The 17,197-nt window shown below is 50.7% G+C and overlaps 1 long non-coding RNA gene across 1 annotated transcript; it reads right to left on the bottom strand.

Annotated features, from left to right (window-relative positions):
* Positions 1–15,394: 15,394 nt before the first annotated feature.
* Positions 15,395–16,720, bottom strand: LOC142818277 (uncharacterized). The gene is made up of 2 exons (XR_012895665.1): positions 16,610–16,720; positions 15,395–16,086 (listed from the first exon to the last, which is right to left on the bottom strand). It is a non-coding gene; the product is annotated as an uncharacterized LOC142818277 (long non-coding RNA).
* Between the last annotated feature and the right edge of the window lie 477 nt (positions 16,721–17,197).

Raw genomic sequence — 17,197 nt, 5'->3', positions numbered from 1 at the left:
AAAAAGAAACCAGGCAAACAAACCCAGAAAAACAAACCCCACTAAACAGCCCAGGGAATCGGGCGATTCACCCCACCTGGAGACAGGCCAGCTAAGACTGAGTTCAGCATACTGAGCAGGACAGGAGACACTTGGAAGGGAGGTGTGCCAGAGACTCACATTGATTTGACATGGAAGGTGCCCAGAGGCTGCAGTGATGGGCAGCAATATAAAGCCCTGAGGCAGCGAGTGAGAAGAGAAAGCCTGGATGGTTCAGGAGAGTGAGGAGAAGTAGGTCAGAAAGATGTTCCTATCGGACACCGTCTGGCAGGCTATGGTAGTCAACTCATTTCCCACCAGCCACCCAACAGGGGCAGGGAAATCTCCTTAATGCTCCAGTATGGGGACACATTTGATGCCATGGGAAACGCTCCCCAGTCTAGTTCCACTGGAGCGAGGTGGGGACCTGTGTTGCCCCAGAGGCATAAAGGACAAAATGGGGAAAGCAGTTGTCTTTCCCTCAGGGCTTATGTTCAGACCCGTAGAGAGACTTGCCTAATGACTCTGAGGTCTCCAGTCAGAGCCTCTTGACTGTTTCTTCCTCTCTCAGGGTCCCAGGTGAAGAGAAAAAAAAAGTCCACACCAGCAAACGAAGGTTACATAAAGCATGATGGCAAAACCAATTTCATTCACCATACTGCCTCTCCTGCTTCCAAAGGCCGTGGCTGCATCACAGGGGTCACTAGTTTCCCGTACAAGTCTCATTCCTCTTCTATGGCTCAGAGATGCATTGTGGGTCACTACTCTGAGTAAGCAAGGCCTATCAGGCCTGACAAACTCATTGTATGCAACGCACTGTAGTCATGGTGTTTGCCTGTCAAAAAAAGGGATGTAAAATCCTGTTTAATTGGTTACCCAATTAAATGTTAAGTTTAACCAGTTAACCAATTAAACAGGAGTGTGGGCAGGAGGGCATCCTCCCCACCACACACACAGACAAGGGTTGCTCCGGCCAGGCTGAAGCATCCCAGCCCCTACTGGTTAACTGGTTAACCATTCAAAGGCTTCAGAGGGGTAGCCGAGTTACAACCTAAAAGGAAAAACTTAAAAAAAAAATTAGTCTAGTAGCACCTTAAAGACTAACAAAACACATAGATGGTATCATGAGGTTTCGTGGGCGCAACCCACTAATTCAGATGACTGGAGTATTAGAAGTACAGATCCAAGAATAAATAAGGGAAGGGGTAGGAGAGAGGGGGAAAAAAAGAGAGAAAAAAGGAGGAAGGGGGGAGAAAAAGAAAGAGAGAGAGAGAGAGAGAGAGGGAGAGAGAGGGACAGTGAGTAGATGTTTCAAGTAGTTACAAAAGACTGATAAGAACAATTAGCACCTCCTTTGTTTGGCTGGTTAAGTCATTAGGACGTGGAAGGTCGTGTGCTGATTAAACAGGTTTACCCTGGAGAACACTTTAATCTGCCTAGACACTCACTAATGGATCTACAAAAGTCACCATTTTGTTTCAGGCCAATTCCACAAGCCAAATACACAGGGAAGGATTGGAACTTAACTTCATTTACAAGTTTAATTCTTATGCAAATGGTATGAACAGGGACATCCTCTGAGGACCTTCCACATCCTAATGACTTAACCAACCAACCAATGGAGGTGCTAATTGTTCTTATCAGCCTCTTGTAACATCTACTCACTGTCTCTCTCTCTCTCTTTTTCTCCCTCCTTTTTTCCCTCCACCTACCCCCTTCCCTTATTTATTCTTGGATCTGGTTAAACATTAACATCCCGAAAGGCCATAAGAAGAATCCAATGAACGTTAATATCACATGGTCAGCATAAAGTGTTGTGTGATGTATCTAAAGGTGATAATTGAGAAATTATATGTATTTACTAACAAGATATCGAAAGCATGTGACCAGGCATGGGGGAATAACAAGTTTGTTCTAGACAAAGAAATGTTGATTTACCTGTCTGTGTAGATCTCTGAGGTAATGGAGCATCATAAAAGCCAAAATACAAAGGGAGCTGCATTTGCAAGAAGTCCACCAGAAAAGCGAGGATGATGGGCAGAATGTGAAATCAGCATGGGAAGACAAAGACTGAAGCCACAAGGGGCTTGCTTCGTCTCTGGGACGGAAGGCAATAGTTGGAGAAGCAAAACAAGATTTGTTATCCATGTTCCTGAGGAACGCTCTTGGAGGCGGGGCGGGGAATGATTTGCCGTCTTCGCGGCCCCTAGCCGTGACTGAAAACAAGTTAGCTCTGCAAATGGACTTTGTGGGTGGGGGTGAAAACAGCTTTAGCTAAGGCCTCCAACCTGCTCTTCCAAGCACGTTATGCCTTGGGGGAGTTTGGAATCAATTTGTTTCCACTACCCTTCCTCAGCATCACATCTCTGTTCTTCTCGATTTGACTGGAAATGAATCTCACTGGTGTTGTGGGAAGTAACGTGCGACTTCTCAGTGGAAGCAAGAAGGCTTGTGTATGCACGGTCTCTCTGGAGACAGCAAACTTAGTAGTTTTGATGAGTGTCCCTGGATCCTACAGGACAATGCTCTTCAAGGGGGTTTGGAATGCATCTACAGTTAACCTTTTCTTTGCAGGTTGAGAGCCACCCAAGTAACCCTAGAAACACTAACCAAGTGGCCTTCCTGAGAGCTGACAGTTAGCACAAACAGGTCTCTCTCTTGTTGAGGAAGTGAGGGGGAGCGGGGTTTCTAAGGAGACACAAAGTCCTGGGTGTCTTGAGTAAGCATCACACCTTCTTCGCATGGGGCTCTGTGTCCTCTGTCTAGGAGGGCTGGACCGGGCTTGGCTGTCAGCCTCTTTCACTGGGAAGCACAACAGCTGCTCCCATCTGAGCCAATGTCTTCCATTGAACTCCTCTTCCAGTCCTGGCATGATTTGCAGATGTGTGTGGGGAGAGGGGGCAGGCCCCTCTCACCCAGAGCCGCTCCTTAACCCCTTCCATGCTGGTGCAGAGTATATATACCCCCCCAGTCACCACCCGCTTTGCCTCAGGCGAGGAGTCTCACTTCAACAGTTTTGCAGCTGATGCTTAGCGTTTTCCATGTTGCAAACTATTTCTTGTACAAATATCTCAGTTACTACAAGCAGCAGCTAGTTCTTAGCTTCCCTCAGAGCCCCCCCTTTGAGGCAATATTGACAAGATGGTCAGTCACACAGTAATTACTTCCCAAATGTCTGTCACATCACAACCCTGCCTTGGAGCAGTAGGGCGAGCTACTGGCTATTCTGAAAGTATTTGCTCCAGGCCCTCTTGCCTGGACAAAGCCTTCCCCAGGTCCTCCACAGAAAACCTTCCCTGACTACCAGTTGCTAGCCACACAAGTGCTCTGCTCTGGGCTCCGCAAACCTGCAGGGTAGCAATTTCCACACCCCGCTTTGTTACCCTGAGGGCCTTAGCTCCTGGACACCAGAAGCCTTCACCAATCTGCTGCTGCCATAGAAGTTTGCTGACAATACACTACTCAAGAAAGTCGTGCAAGTTCCCTGCGTGTCTCCATGAACCAATCTGCACAGACTTCTGTTGACATCTATCAGGGACGGTCTAGATGGTGCTTGGTCCTGCCGTGAGGGCAGGGGACTGGACTTGATGACCTCTCGAGGTCCCTTCCAGTGTTAGTCTTCTATGGTTCTATGATTCTATGATAAAGGTAAGCTCAAAGTTGACTGGAAAGAATTGAAAAGGATCTCTGAAACTGGGTAACTGGGCAACAAAATGGCAGATGACGTTCATTAAGTGCAAAGCAATTCATGTTGGAAAATATAATCCCAGCTGCATGTGCAAAATGATGGACTTTGTTAGTCTTTAAAGTGCTACTAGACTTTTAGTTGTTTTTTAAGTTTATCCTGTACAGACTAACTCAGCTACCCCTCTGAAGCTTCTAAATTAGTTGTTACCCTTCATGAAAACTCAGAGTCATTGTGGCTATCTCTCTGAAAACATCTGCTCAGCGTGCAGCAGTAGTCAAAATAAAACCAAAACAAAACTAGCAAGGTTAGGAACCATTAAGAAAGGGATAGATAAGATAATACAATGGAAAATATTATAAAGCTCCAATGTCGATGCATGGTACATCCAGACTGAATACTGAGAGCAGTTCTGGTCACCCCATCTCAAAAAAGATGTTCAAGCTGGAAAAGGCGTAGACCAGCTGTTGGCAAACTTTTTGGCCTATGGCCCACCTTGCTCAGTGCAGACCTTTCCATGTACCACCAGCCAATCACTCATGATATACAAATGGGTGCGAGGTGGGGGGGTAGAGTGGGGTCTGGCTGAGAGGTTGGATGCAGGAATGGGCTGAGAGTGGGAGGTCTGGTGGCGAGGGAGGGTGCAAGGGCAGGCTGAGGGGGAGGTGTGGCTGGGAGGTAGGGTGCAGGCGTGGGCTGGGGGTAGGGGTCTGGGTGGGAGGTAGGGTCTGGTACAGGAGCGGGAGGGGGTTGAGGTTTCAGTGTGAGGGGGATGGTGTGTCGAGTCTGAGCATGATGGGAATGCAGGGTGCTCACCTGGCTCTGTGTCTCCTGCAGTTCCCAGGCACTGCCCCCGGCTGCTCCCATTGATTGCGATTCCCAGCCAATGGGAGCCACGGGGAAAGCCTCCAGGCAAACGGTTTCCTGCGCTGCTGTAATGGCAGCATGTTGAGTTGCTTCCTCCCCCTGTAAGCTGGATGTAGCCCACAAGGCTCTCCGCCCCCCCCAGCAGGAAGCTGGCGCTGGCACTCCAACCTAGCAGGGGGTGTGGGAGAGCATAGGCTCTCCACTGCAGGGGGGGGCAAGCCCTGAGCTCACAGTGGACCACAGTTTGAGAACCACTGGTGTAGAGCAGGGCAACAAAAATGATTAGGGGGCTGGAACAGCTTCTGCGTGAGGCGAGATTAAAAAGGCTGGGAGTGTTCAGCTTAGAAAAGAGAGGTGTCGGAGGTAGAACAGCGAATGTGCCCTCACGAATGCTGCGGAGAAAGTGAGCAAGGAAGTGTTATTTGCCCTTCCCATCATGCCAGCGCCAGGCATCACCCAATGACACGAATGGGCAGCCGCTTTCAAGCAAATACAAGGAAGTGCTGCTCCACACACGGCCCAGTCAGTGGTGGAACCGGTAAGTTCCCGGAGGAGAAGGGCTATCGATGGCTGATAGCCACGATACTTGGGAGGGCTGCCAGATGGTTTCAACAAAAATACTGGACACACTTGACGTTCTATCACAGTCTACATTACTTCTTATTTAGAAAATACCGCACAGTTCTATTTTCTCAATTTGTTTCCTGAACAGAAAGCTCCAATACCCGACTGTCAAGTTCAAAACCAGACACCTGGCAACCCTACACTCGGGGTGTAACTCGCGCTGTGGGGGGTGTAAGTCTCCAACCGCCAGGAGCTGGGAGAGGACAATGGGGATGGGTTGCTGGGAATGGCCCTGTTCTGTTCATTCCCTCCGCAGCACTTGGCACCGGCCAGGATCTGAGGCTAGATGGGCAATTGGTCTGCCCCAGGGTGGTGATTTGTCGGGTGGGGCTCACTGCTAAGGCACTGGCTCTAACCTGCAGCCATGGCCTGCGCCGTCTTAAAGCCTGCTGCTGTTCCCTGAGCCTTTTCTGCCTGGGAGTCTCCTTCCTTCCCTCGAAGGCCCCTCACAGCGACTCCCTTCTGCTGCCCTGTCCCAGCCCCTCCCGTTCCTTCTCAGTGGGGCTCCATTTTCATTTGGGGCAGCTAAGGCCTCCTAATTCTCCCTGGGCTCTATTGGGTTTTTTGGCCCCTTCTCCGCCTCAGGAGCCCCTTGTAAGCTAGTGTGGGACATCCTACCACCCTGGTATGTTCTTGCTGTGTGCCAGGCTCAGGGCACTGGGCTGGCTTGCTTTTCGGTGCCCGCTAGGCTTGTCACCCTTCCAACCATGATCTCATGGCCCAGCCAAACCTGGGAAACTGGGGTCATGGAAAAACTCAGTAAGAACCCCACGGGGAAGACAAAAAACAAGTCGGAACGGCATTCGGGAATGTGGCTCCCAGGTGCAGACTCTGTCCAGCAGCACTCAGCCTGCCAGAGCCTCCCTCCACTAGCCCAGCTGTGGGGAATGAGTCCTTCACATAACCAACCATCCCCTGGAGAAGGGGCGACACCAGCTGCAGTGGAGAAGCGCGGCAGCGATCTGGGGCAAGGATCAGGGATCTGAGCTCTGTCAGACAGCCAGCAGCAGCTATTCCTAAACGTGTACCTGCCCCCCTCTGCTGGGCACCGAGAAGGGCCAGGGTCAGTATCCTTTTCAACATCAGAACCAGCTCAAGCCCCCACCCAGAAACCTGGGGACATTACAGGCCACCATGGGGCACTCCTGAGAGGCCCTACGCCCTCACTCGCAAGCACAGAACCGGCACACAGAAACAGACACAAGCTGGCATTAATATGGGAGCACAGCGCAAGCAGTGTTCAGAAATGTAGACGCAGGAGCGACATGCTGGGCCATATCTTTTGCTGCAGGTTGCAACCCTGAAGTGCTGTAATAATCCCCCCCCCCACACACACACACCGTGCTGACGAAGGACAAGTAGAGGGGAAGACTCAGAAGTTTTCTGGAACCCGCCCAGGCTCACAGCAGGAAGCAGCCTCTCCTTGCTCACACACAGGGTCCGTCCCAGCCTGAGACACAGAAAACACTGCCATTCCGCTCTCCCCTCTGGGCCGCATGGTCTCAATGCCCCCCCCTCCCCCCCACCGCAGCATTGAGAGATCCCCTCCAGATTATTATAATCAGATTCTGTGGCCACCTTTGCTCCCAAGGCCCCTTCACAGGAGGCCACTAAGGCAGCTCATTCCCAGCAAGCTTTTGTGCATCTGCCCCTGCAGCACCTTTGGGGGGCAATTAATGTCTCCTTGCTCCCCCCCCCCAGCCAAAATAAAGCCCCATGTCAGCTAGGCAGGTTCCTCACTAGCATCTCCTGGGCAGGCTGCAGTCTCTCCCCCACATCAGCCTCTCGTAGCTAGACTGGGGCAGTGTCCTTGGCTCAGACAGACAGACACACACAGGAACCTGGGAGCCCGCCACTCATAGACTCATAGACTTTAAGGTCAGAAGGGACCATTATGATCATCTAGTCTGACCCCCTGCACAACGCAGGCCACAAAATCTCACCCACCCCTCCTAGAATAATCCTCTCACCTATATCTCAGATATTGAAGCCTTCAAATACTTTGAAGACCCCAAGATGCAGAGAATCCTCTAGCTGTGATCTGTACCCTATGCTACAGAGGAAGGCGAAAAACCTCCAGGGCCTCTGCCAATCTACCCTGGAGGAAAATTCCTTCCCGACCCCAAATATGGCGATCAGCTAAACCCTGAGCATGTGGGCAAGACTCATCAGCCTGACACCCAGAAAGTTCTCTGTAGTAACTCCTATCATCCCTCCATTGACCTATTTCCCACTGATAATGAATGGTCAATTAGTTACCAAGATCATGTTATCTCATCAAACCATCCCCTTCATAAATCCATCTAGTTTAATCTTGAAACCAGATAGATCTTTTGCCCCCACTACTTCCCTTGGAAGGCCGTTCCAGAACTTCACTCCTCTAATGGTTAGAAACCTTCGTCTAATCACAAGTCTAAACTTCCTACTAGCCAGCTTATATCCCCATCTGCCCCTCTGTTCCCCATCTTCCATAGGGGGAACTGGCCCAGCTGCAGCTCACTAGCGCCCCCGCTGGTGGGAATAAGAACTGACCACTGTATGTCAAAGGCCCTGCCTGGGAATCATAGAATACTAGGACTAGAAGGGACCTCAAGGGGTCATCGAGTCCAGTCCCCTGCCCTCACGGCAGGACCAAATACTGTCTAGACCATCCCTGATAGACATTTATCTAACCTGCTCTTAAATATCTCCAGAGATGGGGATTCCACAACCTCCCTGGGCAATTTATTCCAGTGTTTGACCACCCTGACAGTTAGGAACTTTTTCCTAATGTCCAACCTAAACCTCCCTTGCTGCAGTTTAAGCCCATTGCTTCTTGTTCTATCCTCAGAGGCCAAGATGAACAAGTTTTCTCCCTCCTTCTTACGACACCCTTTTAGAGACCTGAAAACTGCTATCATGTCCCCCCTCAATCTTCTCTTTTCTAAACTAAACAAACTAGGTTCGACGGGGACAGGTGAGCAAAGCCCACAGGTAAGTGCTGAATGTGCGGGACTGGGAGATGGGTTGGAAATGGGGGGGACTACAGCCTATAATGGCAAGGAGAAAGAAGGGTCAGGGCACAACAGGGAGGCAAGATCAAATCAGTATCTTAGATGCCTATATACAAATGCGAGAAGTATGGGTAATAAGCAGGAAGAACTGGAATTGCTAACCAATAAATACAACTATGATATCATTGGTATTACAGAAACCTGGTGGGATGGAACGCACGATTGGAATGTTGGTATGGAAGGGTACGGCTTGCTCAGGAAGGACAGACAGGGAAAAAAGGGTGGAGGGGTTGCCTTGTATATTAAAAATGTACACACTTGGACTGAAGTGGAGATGAACATAGGAGATAGCTGTGTAGAGAATCTCTGGGTTAAGCTAAAAGGGGTAAAAAACGAGGGTGATATCATGCTAGGAGTCTACTACAGGCCACCTAGCCAGGTGGAAGAGGTGGATGAGGCCTTTTTTAAACAATTAACAAAACTATCCAAAGCCCAAGATTTGGTGGTGATGGGGGACTTCAACTATCCAGACATATGTTGGGAAACTAACACAGCGGGGCACAGGCTATCCAATAAGTTTCTGGACTGCATTGGAGACAACTTTCTGTTTCAGAAGGTTGAAAAAGCTGCCAGAGGAGAAGCTGTTCTGGATTTGGTTTTAACAAATAGGGAGGAACTAGTTGAGAACTTGAAAGTGGAAGACAGTATAGGGGACAGTGATCATGAAATAATAGAGTTCATGATCTTAAGGAAAGGTAGAAGAGAGACCAGCACAATTGAGGTAATGGATTTCAGGAAGGCAGATTTTGATAAGCTCAGAGAACTTGTAGGTAAGGTCCCATGGGAAGCAAGACTGAAGGGAAAAACAACTGAGGAGAGTTGGAAGTATTTCAAAGGGACGTTGTTAAGGGCCCAAAAGCAAACAATTCCGCTGTGTAGGAAAGATAGAAAATATGGCAAAAGACCAGCTTGGCTTAACAAGGAGATCTTGCATGATCTCAAAATAAAAAGGAGTCATATAAAAAATGGAAACTAGGACAAATAACAAAGGATGAATATAGGCAAGCAACACAGGAATGCAGGGGCAAGATTAGAAATGCAAAGGCACAAAATGAGATCAAACTAGCTACAGGCATAAAGGGAAACAAGAAGACCTTTTATAAATACATTAGAAGCAAGAGGAAGACCAAGGACAGGGTAGGCCCACTGCTTAGTGAGGAGGGAGAAGCAGTAACAGGAAACTTGGAAATGGCAGAGATGCTCAATGACTTCTTTGCTTCGGTCTTCACCGAGAAGTCTGGAGGTGTGCCTAACGTAGCGAATACAAGCAGAGAGAGGGTAAGTTTAGAAGATAGGATACACAAAGAGCAAGTTAAAATCACTTAGGAAAGTTAGATGTCAGCAAGTCACCAGGTCCTGATGAAATGCATCCCAGGATACTCAAGGAACTGATAGAGGAGGTATCTGAGCCTTTAGCTATGATTTTTGAAAAATCATGGCAGACAGGGGAGATTCCAGAAGACTGGAAAAGGGCAAATATTGTGCCCATCTATAAAAAGGGGAATAAGAACAACCCAGGAAACTACAGACCGGTCAGTTTAACGTCTGTCCCAGGGAAGATAATGGAGCAGGTAATTAAGGAAATCATATGCAAACACTTGGAAGGTAATAAAGTGATAGGGAATAGCCAGCATGGGTTTGTGAAGAACAAGTCATGCCAAACTAATCTGATAGCTTTCTTTGATAGGGTAACGAGCCTTGTGGATAAGGGAGAAGCGGTAGATGTCATATACCTAGACTTTAGTAAGGCATTTGATACGGTCTCGCATGATATTCTTATTGATAAACTAGGCAAATATAACTTAGATAGGGCCACGATAAGGTGGGTGCATAATTGGCTGGATAACCGTAGTCAGAGAGTTGTTGTTAACGGTTCTAAATCCTGCTGGAAAGGGATAACAAGTGGAGTTCCTCAAGGGTCTGTTTTGGGACCCATACTGTTCAATATCTTCATCAATGATGTAGATATTGGGATAGAGAGTACGCTTATTAAGTTTGCAGATGATACCAAACTGGGTGGGGTTGCAACTTCTTTGGAGGATAGGGACATAATTCAAAATGACCTTAGCAAGTTAGAGAAATGGTCAGAGGTAAACAGGATGAGGTTTAATAAAGAGAAATGCAAAGTGCTCCACTTAGGAAGGAACAATCAGTTCCATACATACAAGATGGGAAGCGACTGTCTAGGAAGGAGCATGGCGGAAAGGGATCTAGGGGTCATAGTGGACCACAAGTTGAATATGAGTCAACAGTGTGATGCTGTTGCAAAAAAAAGCAAATATGATTCTAGGTTGTATCAACAGGTGTGTTGTAAGCAAAACTCGTGAAGTCATTCTGCCGCTCTACTCTGCACTAGTTAGGCCTCAGCTGGAGTACTATGTCCAGTTCTGGGCGCTACATTTCAAGAAAGCTGTGGAGAAATTGGAAAGGGTACAGAGAAGAGCGACAAGAATGATTAAAGGTTTAGAGAACATGACCTATGAAGCCAGGCTTCATGAACTGGGCTTGTTTAGTTTGAAAAAAAGAAGATTAAGGGGGGACATGATAGCGGTTTTCAAATATCTAAAAGGGTGTCACAAGGAGGAAGGAGAAAATTTGTTCCTCTTGGTTACTGAGGACAGGACAAGGAGTAATGGGGCTTAAAGTGCAGCTGGGGAGGTTTAGATTGAACATTAGGAAAAAATTCCTAACTGTCAGGGTGGTCAAATATTGGAATAAATTGCCAAGGGAGGTGGTGGAATCTCCCTCTCTGGAGATATTTAAGAACAGGTTAGATAGGCATCTGTCAGGGATGGTGTAGACGGAGCTTGGTCCTGCCTTGAGGGCGGGGGGCTGGACTCGATGACCTCTCGAGGTCCCTTCCAGTCCTATTATTCTATGATTCTATGAAACCCAGTTCCTTCAGCCTTCCCTCATAGCTCATGTTCTCTAGACCTTTCATCATTCTCGTTGCTCTTCTCTGGACCCTCTCCAATTTTTCTACATCTTTCTTGAAAGGCGGTGCCCAGAACTGGACACAAGACTCCAACTGAGGCCTAACCAGCGCAGAGTAGAGCGGAAGAACGACTTCTCGTGTCTTGCTCACAACACACCTGTTAACGCATCCCAGAATCATGTTTGCTTTCTTTGCAACAGCATCACACTGCTGACTCATATTTAACTTGTGGTCCACTATAACCCCTAGATCCCTTTCTGCCGTACTCCTTCCTAGACCGTCGCTTCCCATTCTGTATGTGTGAAATTGATTGTTCCTTCCTAACAGAGGGAACAGGGAAACAGAGGTTAGCTCCAAGGGGCTGGGCTTTTGCAGCTGGAGGACCTTGTTTTCAACTAGTGGGGACCAGGGCAGTAACCATGGCAACAACCAGTGTCCCCAGGGCACCACGGATTCATTACACCAGTGTCAGAAGGGAGACTGGAACTCCAGTGACAGCTCAGAAGCTTTATCTAGCTTGGGAGGGGGGGTACGAACCAGCTTGCCCATGTGTCTGTGTACCTCTACCCTCTGCCAGGCAGAATCAGCACGGCTCCATGTGTCATAGGCCCCATAGAGCTAGCACCTAATGGAGATTCTCCTTCAGCTTACCTAGCAGGAATCCTGACTCAGGGAGCAGGAAGGTCTGTGTTCAGTCGCTGTCAAGGCCATGGCAGTCTGACAGGCCTTCACGTGCAGCATTGTGACGGGTCGCTCCCTTTACCACCAGGCTGGCACTTCATCCTGGTCACATGGGGGACAGCTCATGAGGTCAGCCCCCTAGGGCTAGCCCCCTCTCTCACACCACAAGCTGCTGCTGCCTCTTCAGGACTCAGCCCTCCAGCCAGGTCACGATCTGTGTTCCCCTTCCAGCCAGGCCTGCCGACGGATAGTGCGGGGCAAAGGAGGCAGCTGACCTAGAGCCTGGTGTTTCAAAGGGGCCTAGCGCTCCCAGCCACTGCTGGTGCGGAAGTGGCCAGAGCCTTGGGCCCCTTTAAACTGCTGCAGTAGTGCCCCTGGGCAGCGCTGTGGGCTGACTGCCCCTTCCACCCGAGGCCCCGCCACCAGTGGCTGTGGGCCCCGCTGCTTCCAGTGTACCCAAGTCTTTCCTTGCCCACAGTCCTAGGCCGTCTTTCCTGTCACTGGTTTTCTGGCATCACTCCCTCAGTGGCTGGCAGGGGCACCCAGGCCTGCCCTCCATTCCAGGCTCTAGGACCATCCAGGATTGGTCCCTCCTAGACCACCCAGCCTTTCCCTGAGCCCGGTCCTACCTTCCTGACTCCCCAGCCCAAAGACACCTCCCTTTTCTCAGGGACAGACTACAGCCTTCCCCAGCAGCCCCCTTCTGCGGTCCATTTCCTGCCTTTATAGTCCTCGCTCAGCTGGCTTCCCCTCCCGGACTACTTGGCCACTGGATTCCCTGCAGCTGGGGCTTGCTGGTTCATTAGCCCCCCTCTCACTCTGCTTTAATCCTTCCTGGGCCTGCGTGGGGTGCAGGTGTTGTGATGCTCCTGGGCGGACAAGGGCTGTTCTTGTCCCAGCAAGGTGAGGGGCGGGAAGAGATTTTGGGATCCCGCTGGTCTGGGAGGTGCTCTGCAAAGCCAAATGTGAGGGCCAGCGAGGGCTCAGCCCTGCTTTGGACAGGGCACCGCCAAAGAGAATCCACCCGAGAGCAGCTTCCCACAGCGTATGGCCAATAGCTGCCCAGGTCCCTGGCACTGTCCACCTGTTCTGGAGGGATACAGTCGAACCTGTCTCCTAGCAACTGACAGCCTAACCGCCAGTGGCAGCAGAGGCTGCAAGGCCCCAGGTGTTACAGAGTCTGAGTGTCAGCAGGCTGGCCAGCCCGGGACGTGCCCCCTCAGGGAGGTGTTTTGCCCGACAAGCTGTTGCCAGCAGCATGTGGCCGTCACTGCGGGGTGTGTCTCGTGCGTGGCAGCCGGGAGCTCGCAGCGCTGCCCAGCCAGGAGTGGGCAAGGAAAGGCCGCCAGGCAGCGAGCAGCAGGCTGGGTCAGGCACATGGGCCGGGCGCAGAAAGAACTTGCTGAATGGCCCTCTCCAGGGCACTGCCCTGTCTGCTGGGAACCGGCTGGGCCGCCACGGGAGAGGGGAATTCAGACCCCAGGCCTCTCAGCTCTTACCCACAGATTTCTCCATCTGTAAGACGGGGACAGATCCATAGAACCCAAGGCCAGACGGGACCCCTCCTCGGAGACCGGCCCCGCAGCCATTTGGAGGGACCACCCTTGAGAAAACCCCCGACTCCTGATGGACAAATGGCCGGTGACGGAGAAAGCCGGTGAGTGCTGGGGAGAGTGGCTGCCCTGCTGCGGGCACTAGACCCAGCCCTGCTACTCCCCTAGGCCACATTGCTCAGGGGAGGGAGAAGAGGCGGGGTGGGGCGGAGCAGAGATGGGGAGGGGTGGAGCTAGGATAGGGAGGGGGTGGAGCTTGCTGGGGCCTGTGGTGGCAGGAGGTTGTCCCAGGCTGGGGAAGGGTTACCTGTCCGGTGGCCCCCTGATCCCTTCACCAGCCTCTGATACTTAGCCTGTCCTGATTGAGGGGTTCACCCCAAATGCTTAACTTTTGCCAGGGCTGACCTTGCTACATCGGTCATGAAAGTAAAAATCTTGCTTGCGCCCCGGCACCTTTTTCATTGCCCATTAAGCACCCGTCGCTCTCAACTGACCTGCACTGGCTAAGCAAGGAGTTTGGATGGCAGATTCGGGGAGAGAGAGTGGGGGGAGGGACAGGGGTTTGCTTGGTGTTGGGCGGGGATCTAAGCATCACAACCAGATTTAACTAGCACCTCTCCTCATAGGCAACCTTTTCCATACCCTGAATTATTTTAGTCGCCCTTCTCTGTACGGTTCCCAACACCAATCGATCCTTTTATAGATGGAGCGACCTCACCTGCACAAGTATTCAAGGGGTGAGCATCCCATGGATTTATATAGTAAAAATGGAGATGCTTAGTTTGCCAGACCAATCAGCAAAGCCAATGCTGACAAAGTAGGTGAAAAGTCCAAAAACACCAATCCTCCGGACTGCATCAACATGCAACACACTCGTCACTGTCAACGCCCGTTTTAGAAGTAGTTAACGAGGCTGTTAAAAATGCTAGACACACGGGGTATGCAAACAAACATGGCCGTCACATCATACTTTTTCTGTAAACAAGATATACCACACACTACACACTGGAGGCCAGTGTTAAGAGTGTTGTCACTTGTTTATCCTGAAGTTGGACACTGCTTCCGACCAAGACAAACCACAAATGCTCACTATTTTTCTGCAAGACGTTGAACAGACTGGTTAGAAGTGTGTGTGCGGGGGGTGGGGGGGGGAAGGAGGGCAACAGTGAAAGACTCGGCAGTGAAAAAAGTGAAGAACTTTCTCAAAACATTCAGATAATGCGCCTATGTAACCCACACACCTAGTGAGGGCCTCTGTCCCATATTGTGGCCCTCAGACCACTTACAGTGAGGGAGTAGAACAAGGGCGCTCTACAGCCTAAGCTGAAAGCCAGCTGGCTTTATAGCTCAAGCTATACTAAGCTCCAGAGGTCCCAAGTTTAAATCTGCCTGGCTGGTGAATGAACTAGTGCAAATGGGTGTCACGTATTAAGTCATGGCATGTGCTATCTTGATGTCAGTGGCAGGCCAGCAGATGACTTTCTAGATGTACAGGTTATAGCAGACACATCAGCTGCAGCAGTGACAACCCACGCTTCAGACGAGTTAAAGGCTTGTAAGCTGAACCCCAAAGAGATGGCTGCTTGCACACTTGATGGGCGCGGCAAACGTCTCTGGAAGGCATCATGAAGTACAAACTGTGCTCAGAGAAAAGTCTTACTCTAAACTGGGGATGTAAGAGGTTAACCAGTAAGCAGGAGGTTAACTGGGTTGGCTGGCTGGACCCAGCCAAACCAGCCCCACTCCTGTCTATGGCAGGGCTGGTGTAGTGCCCGCAGCTGTGGTAGGGCTGAGGCTGGGGCAGCCCCTGGCCATGTCACGTCGGGCTGGGGGCTGCTCTAGGGTTAACCTGTTAAACCTAGCATTTAACCAGTTAACATTTTAAACATTAATTAACTACTCTAAACTCTCCTATACACTGCAGATACCATCTACTCCAACAAGCACTATTACAAGCTGCAGAATCTTCAGAGGGCGCTTAAAAAGCTATATGTTTAATTGCCTTCATTATACTCTTTTTTTCAGCAAGCGTCCAAAGAGACTGAACCTCTTGGAAAATACAGAAGATACCGGGGGACCGACGTTCAAATGAGTCCAGCTTGAGAGAACCCACTGGCTTTCTCTTGTGCGATCCTGGACAGTTGTCTTAAAACTACTGCATCCGTTACTATTGACTTGGGAACCTGCCTTTTCAAGAAGGGCTATAACTAAGCAGTCAGGCTGGTGACTATTATTGCTACTAATGGCTATTTTCTCTTGTAAGGCGACTGTTGAAACCAGACTTGCGAATACGCACACAGAGCGGGATATAATATGATCAATACATGAAGATTTGACCCAACTTCTTTATCATGACTAGTGGTTCAGTCCATTTTTGTGCTATGTTTCCTAGGATGAGAGAAGCAGGAATGCCTCTCTTGTTGCTCCCCCTCACCCCAGCTACAGACCGCCACGCATCCTTTTTCCTCATCCGATAGAGATTTGTGTTCGGAAAGAAGTCGCCTTCCGTGCGATCAGGGACACAGCGTGAAGGACTGGAAGTACCAGGCACGTGAGACGCCACCAAAAGTGAGTGCGCTGCATTGGAGAAGCTCATAACAGAGCTGTGTCCCGTTACAAGAAGAAACCACGGTGGCGGTAGAGGCCGTGCTTGCGTAGCCAACTTCATTTCTGGGATGATTTAAAAACATGAGTTAAATCTACTAACATGGCCGTGAAACATTTTTCAGTTTTTACTGAGGTGCCAAACACCCCACCTTAGCCCTCACCATTGACCCCTGCTTGTTTCTCATTTCCCCTTGTGGTTTTTAACACCCCCCATGTCACTTCCTGGGGAAAACAGTGCCGGGGTCCGGAGGCAGCCTCCGCAGGGCTGTAGATCCTGCCACATGCTGCCCGGGGCATTCTTGCTCTGTGCTAGCAGCAGGGGCTGTGCAGAACAATCGAGGGGCTGAAGCGGAACTCGCCTCCAGATGTCTTGGCCCTCGTCCCAGCCGCCGCGGCACGGCAGCTCACCGGAGAGAACCCCGTACAGACGCTTTTCCCACTGCAGAGCCGGCTCTGGGACGGGGCTGTCGCCTGTTCCACATGGATTGAAATGCTCCCCCCCCCCCCCGGCACTTCCGGCAGCCTCCTCCAAAGGCCTGGCAAGGCCGGGCAGCAACAGGAAGTGCAGCAGGTCGTGGGAACAGACCTCAGTGAAGAGCTCTCTGCAGCAGCAGGACCACAGTGAGCACCGCGCTGGCCCCACCAGCCCCTCCCTGTCGCATCTGCCTTCCGCCCACCCCAGCAGGGCGAGGAAGTGAGAAAAAATGCTGGGATCGCAGGGCGCATGCGCATGCACCCCCCACGCACACTTCAACTCCTCACCTCCTACATCACACACCTCAGCCCCCACTACACACACTGCAACCCCCCACCTCCTACAGTCACACACCTCAGCCCCCACTACACACACTGCAATACCCCACCTCCTACAGTCACACACCTCAGCCCCCACTACACACACTGCAACACCCCACCTCCTACAGTCACACACCTCAGCCCCCACTACACACACTGCAACACCCCACCTCCTACAGTCACACACCTCAGCCCCCACTACACACACTGCAATACCCCACCTCCTACAGTCACACACCTCAGCCCCCACTACACACACTGCAACACCCCACCTCCTACAGTCACACACCTCAGCCCCCACTACACACACTGCAACACCCCACCTCCTACAGTCACACACCTCAGCCCCCACTACACACACTGCAACCCCCCACCTCCT

The sequence above is a fragment of the Pelodiscus sinensis genome, chromosome 14, assembly GCF_049634645.1.
Source record: "Pelodiscus sinensis isolate JC-2024 chromosome 14, ASM4963464v1, whole genome shotgun sequence".
NCBI lineage: Eukaryota > Metazoa > Chordata > Testudines > Trionychidae > Pelodiscus > Pelodiscus sinensis.
Note: the sequence above shows the minus strand (reverse complement) of the source record. Positions and strands in the feature narration are given on the sequence as shown.